This window comes from Astyanax mexicanus, chromosome 22 (assembly GCF_023375975.1).
Source record: "Astyanax mexicanus isolate ESR-SI-001 chromosome 22, AstMex3_surface, whole genome shotgun sequence".
Taxonomy (NCBI): Eukaryota; Metazoa; Chordata; class Actinopteri; order Characiformes; family Acestrorhamphidae; genus Astyanax; species Astyanax mexicanus.
In genome coordinates this window covers 33,527,427-33,543,516 of record NC_064429.1, presented here as the reverse complement: position 1 = coordinate 33,543,516, position 16,090 = coordinate 33,527,427, and positions in this window count along the sequence as shown.

Below are 16,090 nucleotides of genomic sequence, written 5' to 3'. Positions count from 1 at the left end.
GCTGGTCACTTTTCGGAAGTTTCAGTTTGGACACCCCTGTTCTAGAGCTTTTTAGAGATGACCCAAGGACAAGAACATCTTGAGATCCTGTCAAATATTGGGTTCTTTTGTGACCTCCTGGATGAGTTGTCCATGCCCTTTTGGAGTAATTTCAGTCGGCCGGTCACTTCTGAAAAGTTTCAGTTTGGACACCCTTGTTCTAGAGCTTCTAGAGATGACCCCAAGAACAAGAACATCTGGAGATCTTCTCAAATATCGGGTTCTTTTGTGACCTCCTGGATGAGCTGTCTATGCCCTTTTGGAGTGATTTCGTTGGCTGGTCACTTCTGGGAAGTTTCAGTTTGGACACCGCTGTTCTAGAGTTTTTTAGAGACGACCCCACTACAAGAACATCTTGAGATCCTGTCACATATTGGGTTCTTTTGCGACCTCCTGGATGAGCTGCCCCTGCCCTTTTGGAGTAACTTCGGTTGGCCGGTCATTTCTGGGAAGTTTCAGTTCGGACACGCCTGTTCTAGAGTTTTAGAGATGACCCCAACAATAAGAACATCTCGAGATCCTCTCAAATATCGAGTTCTTTTGTGACCTCCTGGATGAGCTTTCCATGCCCTTTTGAAGTGATTTCGGTCGGCTGGTCACTTTTCGGAAGTTTCAGTTTGGACACCCCTGTTCTAGAGCTTCTAGAGATGACCCAACGACAAGAACATCCCGAGATCCTGTCAAATATCGGGTTCTTTTAGGACCTCCTGGATGAGCTGTCCATGCCCTTTTGGAGTGATTTCCGTCGCTCGGTCACTTCTGGGAGGTTTCAGTTTGGACATCCCTGTTCTAGAGCTTCTAGAGATGACCCAATGACAAGAACATCCTTTCAAATATCGTAAACATTCTCATAAAATAAAAGTTATATATGTATATAGGCTAAAATCATTATTATTTACTGAATCTTGTTTGCATTTTCTTTTTCATCACTGGAACATAATTCAACAAGGGTTAACATATTTGTAAGTTATAATTTTATGTTCTTTTGAGCAGCACCATCTATGCTCCACCCACAATTCCTTTATTTGTAAAGTCGGACAAGCTTTACTTCATCCTATTTAGCGATAGGAACTGAGACTGCATGCAAAACTGCCATTAACTAAAATTAGGATGGCTAAAATGCTAAATGCTAAAATGCTAAAATTAAACTAAATGAAAATGAAGCTAAAATGATGGCTTTTAATTGGTTCTAGCACTCAGTTGGACTGCTAGTTGCCCTCTACTCTTTTTTAAATAATTTTATTTCTAATTGTCTAATTGTCTTGTTCTGACCCAAGAACAAGAACATCTCAAGATTCACCCAAATATTGGATTCTTTTGTGACCTCCTGGATAAACTGTCCATGCACTTTTGGAGTGATTTCGATCGGCTGGTCACTCCTGGGATGTTTCAGTTTGGACACCCCTGTTCTGAAGCTTCTAGAGATGACCAGAAAACAAGAAGATCTCGAGATTCTGTCAAATATCGTAAATATAGTGTAAAAAATTAGACATGTTACAGGATGTCATGGGCTCTAATCCCGAGCTCTGATCCTCGTGTACATGACCGAACCCTCAGCGCGTCACTAATCGCTGACATTTCGTAATGAATTCTTCTCCCCACGTTTGGAGCACGTTGCATAATGTGCAAGTCTTTGTTGGTTTAAAGAGGATGAGATAATTAATGAAAGGAGTGTTAATTAATTAGCGGGAAAAACAGGGTGGTGTACAGTGTGTGTGTGTGTGTCTGTATTCGTGTGTGTGTGTGTGTGTGTGTGTGTGTGTGTGTTTGTGTGTGTGTAAGGTTGTGTATTCCCACAGCTTCTATATCCCTCACAGCTGAAGATCTGCTTTATGTAAGTAATTAGTGTTAAGTTTGATTGATGAGGAGCGTAATTAGGTGACTAAAGAGTAATTAGCTAATCGGCTAGGCATAACGAGACAGATGATGTCACTGTGAGGGAACAGCGTGTGCCGTAATGAGCTTTATTGATTTCATTCTTGTTTTTTATGATAAATCTTTCACACAGACTCATCTTCAACGTCTTTAACCGGGGCGAATCTGTCGCTATCTGTTTTAGCATCTGGCTAACAGCACATTTAATAACACGGTAATCAATAACAGTCCTATTAGATCATTTTCGCCATTTTCGTCTCTTTCTTATTATTGATTTATTAAGACTGACCTTAACTGAGGCCTTAAGTGACACCTGCAACTCTTTAAATGTTGATTTGGGTTCTTTTATGACCTCCTGGATGAGTTGCCCATGCCCTTTTGGAGTAATTTTGGTTAGTCGGCCGGCCACTCCTGGGAAGGTTCACCAGTGTTCCATATTTTCTCCATTTGTGAATAATAGTAGCTCACACTGTGGTTCGCTGGAGTCCCATGGAGGCCATTTTCACCCAGTCTCTTTCTAATTGTTGAATCATTAACATTAACTGAAGCCTTAAGTGAGACCTGCAGTTCTTTAATGTTGATTTGGGTTCTTTTGTGACCTCCTGGATGAGTTACCCATGCCCTTTTGGAGTAATTTTGGTTGGTCGGCCAGTCACTCCTGGGAAGGTTCACCAGTGCTCCATGTTTTCTCCATTAGTGAATAATAATAGCTCTCACTGTGTTTCTCTGGAGCTTTAGAAATGACTTCGTAAGCTTTTCCAATTTGATTAATCACAGTTAATCACAATTAAAAAATAATAAGTGTGTTTGAATTTACCAAATTGAAAACCTCTGGAATATAATCAAGATGAGGAAGATGGATGATCACAAGCCATCAAACCACCAAACTGAACTGCTTGAATTTCTGCACCAGGAGTAAAGCAGCATAAAGTTATCCAAAAGCAGTGTGTAAGACTGGTGGAGGAAGGAGAATATGATTCATGAAAAAAAAAAACTGTGAATAAAAACCAGGGTTTTTCCACCAAATATTGATTTCAGAACTCTTAAAACTCTTTATGAATATGAACTTGTTTTCTTTGCATTATTAAATGTATGAAAGCTCTGCATCTTTTTGTTATTTCAGCCATTTCTCATTTTCTGCAAATAAATGCTCTAAATGAGAATATTTTTATTTGGAATTTGGGAGAAATGTTGTCTGTAGTTTATAAAATAAAACAACAATGTTCATTTTACTCAAACATAAACCTATAAATAGCAAAATCAGAGAAACTGATTCAGAAACTGAAGAGGTGTTTTTCTCCAGAGCTGTATATATTAGCCTGTAACATTACAGTAAAAATCTGAAATAATAATGGTTTGCATCACTAAAACATCATAAAAAAATGTTTCCGACATACAGGGGTTGGACAAATAAACTGAAACACCTGTCTCATTTTAGTGTGGGTGGTTTCATGGTTAAATTGGAGCAGTCTTCATTAATTTCACATTAATGCACCAGTAAGAGCAGAGTGTGAAGGTTCAATTAGCAGGGTAAGAGCACAGTTCTGCTCTAAATATTGCAATGCACACAACATTATGGGTGACATACCAGAGTTCAAAAGAGGACAAATTGTTGGTGCACTTCTTGCTGGAGCATCTGTGACCAAGACAGCAAGTCTTTGTGATGCATCAAGAGCCGCGGTATCCAGGGTAATGTCAGCACACCACCAAGAAGAACCAACCACATCCAACTGGATTAACTGTGGACACTGTAAGAGGAAGCTGTCTGAAAGGGATGTTCGGGTGCTAACCCGGATTGTATCTGTAGCCAGGTGGTGAATTGAGTATACACCTTTAAAATGTGTGTCTGTAACTTTAAGAAACACAATCAGAAGTGTTGTCACCCTGAGAGAGGAAAGGGAGGAGCTAAGAGCATGGTAGAGAAGGAGGCTCAAGCTGCAGTGAATGGTGGTGTTCCATTTTAGGATCCATCCAGAGCCATCCTTATGAAATAAGAGGTAAAAATCAGGAAATACTGAACAATATAAGGTTTAGTTGGCCTATAACAGTAGTAGATGCCTATATTGCCTTTCTAAACATGTATTTTGGATGAATCACAACCAGATGCGGGCAGATGGCATTGTTTCTGTGGGGTAGTGTGCTCCTCGTGGTCAAGCCTTGTATTTTTCTGGGTTACAGAAGCTGTTTGTCCAAGTTCTCTTGATGAAATGCTCAAATCTTGTTGAGTAAAGCTGAGTAAATCGAGGTGAGCTTAAAAACAAATATTAAAAGAGCTCTGGTAATGGTATTAATGTGGTATTAATGTTATTTATCTATTTTCTGTAATTAGTGCCACTACCAAATACTGTGCTGTGTTCTAAGCTAGGGTTTTACAGTGTAGTCATTTTATTTTTGTTATTTTGAGTACAATTGAGTACAAGCTCTGATAAAAGTCTATAAATCTGTACACTGCAGTTGCAGTAAGTCAAAGATAGGTGGTGCAGTGTTGTTGTGCACTGAGACTAATATTTCTGCTCAGCCAGTGAAAGTGCTGATAGTCTGTATTTTGCTTTTATTTCATATTTGTTTTATTTCATATACATTTTTATATTTCATAAAAATCCCATGTGGGATCTATCAGAATAAAATACCCCAAAACAGTATTTTGTCATTTGGTGTGCGTCCTTTCCCCGGTGACATATCCAAAAAAACATAAAACCACGGCTGATCAAATCACAGCAGAATTCAATGTGCACCTCAACTCTCCTGTTTCCACCAGAACTGTCCGTCACCACAATCAATTACCTGTAACATTCAGAAAATGTTTCACCAACCAAAAACTGTGATCTGGGATGTGGTTCTTTTTATTTAAAGGTTTTTAATCTTCTGTTCTCCAAAGCAGATTTTCTTAATTACAGTTTTCCTGTGATTCATAATCAGAATAAGAACCAGAACCAGATCATGAATAAACTCAGCAGATTAACTGTGGAGCCGTAACTCGTTAGGGGAATTCATTAGTTATGCAAATGTACCTTTTTACACCCACTGTATAATACTTAATCAGAGACAAAGTGTGTGTGTGTGTGTGTGTGTGGTTTGATCTCAGGTGGGGTAATGAATTAATAATTCAGATTTTTCCTCTTTAACTGAAACCTCAGAGGAAGAGTTTTAGCATCACTCTCCTGAGAAAAGTGTGTGTGTGTGTGTATGTGTGTGTGTGTGTGTCATCTGGGACAGCCTTTATTTAAACATCAAATAAAAGCAGCCTCCACACACTGTCACACACACACACACACATAAAAAAAATACAAACTGTTTTATATGAGTTCATTTCTGTGTTGTGTTTATATGGATATGATGTAATAGTTATATGTACTGTTACATAACAGCTACATATATCCAGGTGCTATGGATATACAAATGCATTATATGACATGCATAATACCTTATAATGACTGTAATAAGCCTGTATAATAACTTACTTATAAGTACTTACTTACTTAGCGGCATTCGTAACACATTATAAACTACAAGTATAAGGGTTTAGGGGTTTATAAAGAAAGGGCTTATAATGCCTTATAATATATGTTCATAAGAGCATTGTACAATGTAGTGTTGTAATGCACTATAACACTGATTTGGTATGTTTTCGTTTAATGCATTATAATATGCAGCTATGATTTCTCAAATTAAGCTTTTATACATGTGCGTAACACATTATAAAGCCTCATATGCAGTCATTGCTGACAAGACATTATAGAGAGGCATAATAAAATTTACTTCACTTAAAGTCAGTAATAACTGTATATAAGGATTTATAATGTGTTACGCACTTATATAAAAGCTTAATTTGAGAAATCATAGCTTCATATTATAATGCATTATACCAATATATAGCAAATAGCTTATCCTAATAACTGTTCATTACTTTTTTTGTCTGACTGGACACAACAGGCTAGCGAGCTAACAAGCTAACAAGATATTTCAGATTTTTATTTTATACATTTTTTGGAAAACCATGTATCATTTCCGTTCCACTTCACACTCATGTAATACTTTGGGTTTGTCTATTTATCTATCACTTAAGGTGACAAAAAAAGTGGAAAATTCAAGGGGTATGAATACTTTTGCAAGCCACTGAAAATGTATTTTTGGTTTTAGATGTTACATTATTTCTGTAACGTCACAAGCTAACCTTCCTGCAACCTTTTTTTTTTAAACATTGCTAAACATTATAAGAATGTTCTTTATTTGTCAGATTGCAGCAAGTAGAGGACACATAGTGCAGGCGCAATTATTTTTTAAATAGAAATAAAGAAAAAATAAACAAAAAACAGAATAAATAAAAAAACAGAATAACTAGAAAAACAAAAACTGAAAACAAAGACAACAAAAAACAATGTGACAACGTACAAGAAACAACAAACTAACACTGAAAACACAGGGGCTTAAATACACATGCAGGTAACAGGAGACAAGAAACACCCGGGGGAAGGTAATAAGGGGCGGAGCTACAAATGAACAGAGTTGGGAGCACTGAAGACATGGCTGGAGACAAGGAGAACACAGAGAGCGCCATGTGCTTAGAAAAGGTACATAAACAATTAGAAGGGTAGGGAAAACCCTTTAGACAGAGAGACAGACAGGAGAGAGAGACAAGCCGAGAATGTGACACTATTAGCTGTAAAACTGCTGTCCAAATACTTTTGACCCGTCAGTATAAAGTCAGGCGCTGTAAGAGCAGCTCTGGGCTTAGCGGTAGATATTAGCTCTGCGCTAACTCACTGTAATTCAGAGTCTCTGGCCCAGATCATGTAAAGTGAAGCTTTAAGTGCCGACTCTATTGTTATTCTGAGTCCGTGTGTGTTCACACACTCGCGCACACACACACACACACACACACACACACACTCGCACGCTGTGGACTAATGTGATCCCATGCTAATAGGCGAGCGTTACAGGCCCTGCAGCCTGTCCAAACAAGATTAGCTCCTTCAACACGGAAATGTGATCTAATACCAACATTACAAATCACTCACAATCACTTTACAGGTTTAAGCTGAAGATTAGAGCAGCTGGAGCATGTTTCACCCACTGTTAACACACACACACACTAACACACACACACTAACACACACACACCAACACACACATATATAAAAAAGCATATACCAACCATTCATGCCTTTTAATATAAAAAAAGCTTAATGTTAAATACGCATGCAGGTATGGATGGAGCTTTTTGTTAATAAACTGCATTTGTTTTTTAATTTTTTGGTCCGACCAAGAGCGGTGGTCTCGGTCCGGATCTTCTGAACCATGGTCCGGTTCTCCTGCAGTGTAAAAGCGCTTTTCTGGATGGTTCAAACTTTCGGATCAATTACAGGAAGCTGAGCAGCGTTCATCAGCAACGGCAGCAGAAAAAGAAAAATAACCAACTACTACTGACTGCAGCCTGCGGGAAGGCGGAGTTGGATGTCCAGCGCGTCCAGTCCCGCCCACTTTGTCCACGCCACGCCTCGTCAGTCTCGCAGGCTTGTAGTGTATACACAGTACTTAATCCGGACGACGCGGCACATTATATATTTAAAGTCCGCTAAACTGCCCTGTACATTGTTTACTTCCGTTCAGAGGCTGAGCTAAGACGTGATGCTGACAAAGTGGGCGGAGATGGACGCACTGGCTGTCCAACTCCGCCTTCCTGCAGGCTGCAGTCAGTAGTACCCTCTCAAAATAAGTGGAAAAGCAGGAAAAATGAGCCGTGGATACAGCTGCTTCAGGACGAGCTCGTTCGTTTGGTGAATTTGAACTAATCTAGAGAACTGTGCTGAAGCTGCTGCTGCTGCTGCTGCTGGTATAAAAACCACAATAGCAGCAGCACTACTATGGAGACAAAATTAATCTGTTCATTCATTTTATCCTGATCCTGGAAATGCTTTTTCCACTGAATGAACCACCTGCTGAATTATCAACACGTCAATGACAGACGCATGTCCTTCTAAAACCAATCAGCGTCAACTTAAGGAAAACGCATCGATACGTAAGTGATGATGAAAGCATGTAGGAGTATCACACAGCAGTCTTAGGTGCGCTCCTTGAAATGCAGTGTGAAAACAAACAGAAGCGGAACAAATATATTCAATGTAGCAACACACGAACCTTCAGATCACGGTCCGGATTTCAGGTGTGAAAGCACCCTAAATGAAAATTTGGTCCGCATTTGATGCAAGTGTGTTTGGAAGCCTCATTTAGACTAATTTATACTTGATATTAAGTGCAGACATGGAGACTGTCATGGATATACAGTAAAATGGATACTGGTAAGGACCTTTTTTCCATAATTTGCATTCATTCTCTTAAAGATTAGGGCTTAAGAATGAGGTGAAGAATCACTATAAAACTATAAAAGTGGTCTTTAAGAAGAAACAGCTTTTTAAGAATAAGAACAGCTGGTGAATAAAGATCTAATCACTGAGGAACGTCTTAGAACTTCATAGTGTTTATCTTCAGTTTAAGGGCTTTTAAATTTTACAATACTTAGCATTTAGCAGATTCTTTTATCCAGAGCAATGCGAGAGCAGAACACAGACTCCAGAGCGATGCTTGACCTCAGTGCTCTGTTTGTTTACAGCAGAAATCTACTCTCACTCGGCCTGGTTTTAAAGGCCACGCTGCTTTAAGGGGGCCGGGGGGGGGGGGGGGGGGTTATCTCCAACCTGCACCAGTCTGGAGATGAACTGCTGAACTGCTGAAACGAGTAAAAACCCCATCCCTTGTTCTGCTGGATCTGCTGAAGCAGCACATTAACCCTTAAAGCGATACTTCAGCAACTAATCAAGTTCACCCAATTTCCCACCTGAACTCCCTGAACTGCCAAAACATAAAGATCACTTAGATTTACCTTAACACTGGAGGTGCATCTAAAAAAAATGGATATCATCGATAAATTACTTTACTTAAGTAATTTAGTTTAAAATGGGAAACTCATTTATTATATACAGCTCTGGAAAAAATAGATATAATCAAGAGGAAGATGGGTAATCACAAGCTGATCATCAAACCAAGTTGAACTGCTTGAATTTTTGCACCAGGAGTAAAGCAGCATAAAGTTATCCAAAAGCAGTGTGTAAGACTGGTGGAGGAGAACATGACGCCAAGATGCATTAAAACAAACGTGATTAAAAAACACCAGGCTTACTCCACCAAATATTGATTTCTGAACTCTTAAAACTTTATTTTACTTAATTTGGCAGAATCGTTGTCCGTAGTTTATAGAATAAAACAACAATGTTTCAGTCAAATATATACCTATAAAAAGTATATATACCTAAGTATATATACCTATAAAATAAAGAAACTGATTCAGAAACTGAAGTGCTCTCTTAATTTTTTCCAAAGCTGTATATGTTTTACACACAGAGTGATCTATTTTAAGTGTTTATTTCTTTTATTGTTGATGATTATGGTGTACAGCCAATGAAAACCCAAAAATCAGTGTCTCAAAAACAAAAAAATATTACATAAGACTGGTGCATATTATATAATACATTACGTTTGGCAATGTGGTGTTCTGCTAGAATAGAACACCATCTACCCACCCAGAGAGAACAAGGCCAACTGTGCTCTCTCTGGGCTCTGGTAGCCGATGGCAAGCTGCACGACTGGGATTCAAACCTGCGATTTTCTGATCATAGTGGCAGCGCTAAGCCTGCTGGACCACTTTTTCAGAGCTGTATATAATATTATACAACAGTTAGTTCCGACCTCACAATCTGATTGGTTGAGAAGTGTTCTAGCCGTGCTGATATATGTGATAACATCACGGCCTTCTCACACTAAACTTGTATCACTCCGCCGACGCGTTGCCGAGTAACGGCGTATTTATACACACAGGACACCTGCAGCAGCGTTAGCTTAACACAGGCTAGCGCTCAGCCGCGGCACGCTCGCCCGCAGCGCTGACTCGTCTTTCGTGGAAAAAAGGGAAAGAAAATCGCTCGGTTAATGCCGTCTGAGAGCCAGAACGCTAACCAGCCAGGCTAGGCTAAGCTACGCTAAGCTAATGCTGAGCTAAAACAAGCTACGCTAACCTAACCACAGTCCAGCCGGCTAGCTAAAACCAACACCACCCAGCAAAACAAGCAGAAATGCTTAAAAAATGCGCAGCGTTCACCTGAAGACGACTCCACAGAGCAGGAGAGGAGAGTATTAGCGTTATTTCACGCTCCTAACGTTACCATCTTCACTTATTCCCAATTCTGATTTCAAGCTAACTTTCGTGGTGTTAGTCTGTATGAACCATACACTGTTTTGTAGTTAAGTTTCAGTTCTGTTACAGTTGTGGTGGAACTACTTTTTGGCGGTAGGCACAGTCCATATTAAAGCATATTCAAACTGAATTTCTTAAAGTTCTTTGATTTATTTTGTTTATTCATTTTGTAAAAAGAAACTGTTGTATAAAAGCAATAGAACACTCGAGGTTGTGTGTTATCACGAATAACATCACGGCATCTACGACCGAATCACAGCCGTGATGTTATTCGTGATAACAGACTCCCTCTTGTGTTCTATTGCTTAAATATTATGTGCCATATGTATAACATACAGTATATGTAATAATGATATATTTCATATATTTATATATAATTATATGGTTTAGAGTCAAACCTGTAGGGGGTGAATACACACCTAAAGTGAGTTTTCATGACTATAGGATAAACCTATATAATAATAATAGTAATAAAAGTTACAGTAAAGAACATTTTAAAATTCTATTTTTTTTACATGTCAACTTTCATGGATTCACTACTAACAGCAGCTTCAAAAATTACATATCTGACGCCAAAAAACTAGAAGCAAAAGTTAAATTTGGAAAAAGCCCAACATGCCGAGGACGAGGAGGGTGAGGAAGGTGTGATATGGAGGGAAATATAATGAAATAAAAACGGAATAAAATCAAAGAGACACTCGCAGACATGCAGCGCGAGATCAAATGGCTCATCTGCATCGGCTCTTCTGACAGGTAAGTAAACACAGCAAGCTCATTAAAATGCGTACCTGCGTACATCTCACACTGCCGTGCCCAGGGGATGAAACAAGCCACACACACACACACACACACACTCCAACCTATATACAAATGTTTGTGGAGTTCATCAATATGTAGAACTAGACCATGTCAGTTTACACCACTTACATATCCCATATGTATTATACAGTCATATGAAAAAGTTTGGGCACCGCTATTAATCTTAATCATTTTTAGTTGTAAATATTTGGGTGTTTCAGCCATTCCAGTTTGATATATCTAATAACTGATGGACACAGTAATATTTCAGGATTGAAATGAGGTTTATTGTACTAACAGAAAATGTGCAATATGCATTAAATCAAAATTTGACCGGTGCAAAAGTATGGGCACCCTTATCATTTTATTGATTTGAATACTCCTAACTACTTTTTACTGACTTACTGAAGCACTAAATTGGTTTGGTAACCTCATTGAGCTTTGAACTTCATAGCCAGGTGTATCCAATCATGAGAAAAGGTATTTAAGGTGGCCAATCGCAAGTTGTTCTCCCATTTGAATCTCCTCTGAAGAGTGGCATCATGGGCTCATCAAAACAACTCTCAAATGATCTAAAAACAAAGATTCTTCAACATAGTTGTTCAGGGGAAGGATACAAAAAGTTGTCTCAGAGATTTAACCTGTCAGTTTCCACTGTGAGGAACATAGTAAGGAAATGGAAGAGCACAGGGACAGTTCTTGTTAAGCCCAGAAGTGGCAGGCAAAGAAAAATATCAGAAAGGCAGAGAAGAAGAATGGTGAGAACAGTCAAGGACAATCCACAGACCACCTCCAAAGAGCTGCAGCATCATCTTGCTGCAGATGGAGTCACTGTGCATCGGTCAACAATACAGCGCACTTTGTACAAGGAGAAGCTGTATGGGGAGAGTGATGAGAAAGAAGCCATTTCTGCAAGCACGAACAGAGTCAACTGAGGTATGCAAAAGCAAAAGCACACCTCAGACTGGTGGAGGAGAACATGATGCCAAGATGCATGAAAAAAAAACTGTGATTAAAAACCAGGGTTATTCCACCAAATATTGATTTCTGAACTCTTAAAACTTTATGAATATTAACTTAATCTCTTTGTATTATTTGAGGTCTGAAAGCTCTGAATCCTTTTTTGTTATTTCAGCCATTTCTCATTTTCTGCAAATAAATGCTCTAAATAACAAATTGTTATTTGAAATTTAGGAGAAATGTTGTCTGTAGTTTATAGAATAAAACAACAATGTTCTTTTTACTCAAACATAAACCTATAAATAGGAAAATCAGAGAAACTGATTCAGAAACTGAAGTGCTCTCTTAACTCTTTTCAGTGCTGTATATCATAATAATTTATGTCCAATGTGTTTTACACATAAGTAATATATATGTAATAATCCACTATAGAATGATAAAATACAAATATAACCACTTTACAGGTTACCATAAGTTAATCAGATAATTAATGAGGGGTAATAAAAGATCCGGTTGTCGTTATAATGGATTATTACCATTTATAAACACTTTATAAGCATATTATAAAGCGCTATCAGGATGATTAGTACTTGTACACCCCATATGTATTATACGTATATGATATGTGCTATCACCCATACATAATGTAATATATACTACAGATTGACAGTGAGTTTCCATGACTGAAGGACATATCCAGTATGTAACTGTTTTGGTTGAGTTTTTCTTTTACGCTTTTATGTATTTTATTCATTTAGTCTTTTTATTTTTATTATCTAAGTTTATGTTTTACCTTTTAGCCCTTATTAATGTATTATATTTATTTAAGCTCTTTATTTGTTTTATTACTGGTTTTATTTTGACCTTTTACCTTTTTATTTTAGTTATTTCTTCCTTTTAATTTTAATACTTACTTAACTTATTATTAATATTATTATTTATTCATTTTATATCCATCCATTACCTTTTTTATATTTTTTTGTTTTAATTTAATCCTCTGTTTCTTTAATTGCGTTTTATTCCTTTAATTTTATTATTTTAATTGTTTATCTCTTTGTTTTATTGCTTTAAATTTTAACATTTTAGTCTGTACATCCTTTTGTTCTGAATTATTGTATTTCTTCTTAATTAAATCTTATATTGTTTGCTTGTTTTTATCATTGAAACATATATTTTTTTGTCCTTTTAATCTTGTAAAGGCTCGGCTGCATTGAAAATGTATGCATTATCAAAGTATTACAGAGTCTTATAAAAAAATGGTTAATGAATCAATTATTTGACTATTACAGTAATTAGCACATTTATTATCATTTATAAACCTGTTATAAGCGTTGTACTTTTGTTATAAATGTCTTTTTAAGGCTTTTTTAAAAGTGTTTTTAGCTCAGGTCAGGATTATTTTAGATCAGCAGGTTAGAGCTATTTTTTGCGGTGTTATTACGGCATGACACTGCTGTCCTGAACAGTGTATGCACACACACACACACACACACACACACACACACACACACATATATACACTCGCACATAAACGAATGCAGTAACCCAAAAAGAAGGAAGAAAGCGGAGCGTCTGTCCCCGATTCTCGTCTCTTCATGAAAACTGACTTAACTAGCGCTGGGCTTTATATTCCTGTTTTTATTGGGCGACATCCATCACACTGACGAGCACACTGTGAGCGTGTGTGTGTGCATGTATCAGTCAGTGGAGAGAAAGTGTGTGTGTGTGTGTGTGTGTGTGATTAATCGGACTGCTGGCCGCTGACTGGCTCATTTTTCAGCGCTGTTGTTTAGTACCTGTAGCCGCTGTGCGGTGTGGGCCGCTGCGTTTCCGTTTCGCTGTTTATTGATATTCCGTTTCCCTAAATACGGCCCAATCCGTCTGGCTGTCACTCGCTCCGGGCCGAGAGGCCGGCAGAGCGGCGGAGAGACGGAGGAAGACGAGGGGAAGACGAGAGGAAGACGAGGGGAAGGGGCAAAAACACCAGGTGATTGATGCGCAATCTTAGCGTCTCTGGCAACTGCACCATCACCACTGTGACGACATCGACGAGGCGGGGTCACATCAGCCTCGCGTTCGTGGAGCCTATAGCATCACCTACTGGAATTCCTGGCCAATAGAGGTGTACAACTAAAAATACTGATAAACAGAAAAGCACCAAAAAGTATGTGAACCCTTTGGGATTATACTTGGATTCCTGAATAAATTTCATTAAGTCATTAAATGTGTTCTGATCTTCACCTAAGGGCATTTACAGTAATCGCACTCAAGTTTGGATCAAAAGAACCGGACCGAGACCAGCTAGAGTAATTTGGAGAGTAGAGTAGAGTCAGTTCGGTCCCAAAAGAACTCTGGAGCGGTTCACTTAATGGTGAAAATGTAATCTGGTCTCGATCCCACCCAGCTATTAAATATAGTACATTTATTTGAGCTTAACTGCTGATATAGTGCAGTTTAAACTGATATATTAGCCAGATAACGCTAATTACCACAGCTATGACCAAACACTGTGTTCATGCTGTTTACACGCGCGGTCTGTGCTGCGTTCACTGCTCACAGCCGCGTGATTCAGTTTACTACATGTATACATCTGCGCTGCACGCCCAAACACTGTGTTTAAAAGCGTTCAGTGTATTATTCTGATTGATTGAACAATTACATGTTAGAAGTAAGGTACACTTTTGGCCCTTTATATAGATAGAATAATTAGCAATGTAGTTAGCAATAAAATATTCACACTGCTTGTTTGGATTTTTTTTTAATAATTATTATTTTGGATATTTAATATTTTGGATATTAATTGGATAATTTAACATGCACCGGCTCAAACTGACCTGGGAACACCATTGCAATTCCTGACAAATGAACATAACAGGGGGGTTAATTGAATTGAATTGAATAAAATCAGAGTTATTTACTATTAAGGAGTAGTTATATTTATTTTATTTAGACATTTTGGTACATTTATAAGTTCCGTCTGGCCCTATGAGGACAGCCGCTATGCCGATGTGGCCCTTAGTTAAAATGAGTATAAACATATATACGCCCCTGGTATAAACATATATTGTGTATATATTTACAATATATAATGCTTTCCTCAGCTCCAACACTCTCCTCGTTATCTATCTTACCTCTTACCTCATACAGCACACCTCATTTTTAGGCTAATATATCTCTCCTGCACGGCGATTGCGTCTGTTTTTTCCCTCTTTGAGATAAGTAGTGCTGTTTTAATCACAGGATTTAATATCTCCTGGAAAACTTGCTGGAAGGTCGCTGGATGTTTAAATTGCTTAGCTCGGCGCTCGGAGAAGATAGCGGCAATTAACTTACATTAATTCCAGAAAGGCGCTCGGTAACCATGAGCGCGGGAGAATGCTGTAGGGCGTCATTAATCTGTCTGAATCTCTGCATCGCTATCAGTGCATTGTAAGCAGCCATTTACCTGTGGGAACAAACTGACTGTTCTCTTCAGCACATAGCTGCAGGAGGGCTGCACGGTGTGCGTGTGGATCAGATTGTGCGTGTGTTCAGCATGCTCTCCTGCGAGGCTGCAACAGTTTCTGTGCTCAAGAGGGCGTTAGAGAGCCAATCACGAAGGCTGCATCTTCTTTCCTGGTGTTACTCACGTAGTAATGGTGTAATGATTAACATGGCCATATTTATGGTATGGTATTTTACTTTCACAGAGTTTATGGGCTCAAGAACTTCCTCCAAACTGTAGATCGATTGAAAATAAAGTCCCCAGTTACTTTTCTCTTTCCTGCTTGTAGAATTTAACTAAGCAATTAGGTATTAACCTCCTATTGAATTATACTGCAATTACTGCATGGGCGAATATTATCTTTCAGCTGGCAACAAGTTATTTACCACAACTGATGCAGGGAGTAGCTTCTCATTTCTTAAACAACCATGTCAAAAGACTCCTGTGGTTGTAAAACAAAATTTTGTCTGTTTGAGAAGGATCAAATCATTGGCATGCATCAATAATGCAGAGAAAACATCTAAATAGAAGCTACACAGAAACTACTAAAATTGGGTTACAAACTGAAAGAATAGTGGGGACCCATAGTCTTTAAGAAGAAATGTGGCTGGAAAAAAATCTGAATGATCGTGATTAACGATTAACGATCACCTAAAAGTTTGGTGAAATCAAATAAAAGAAAAACA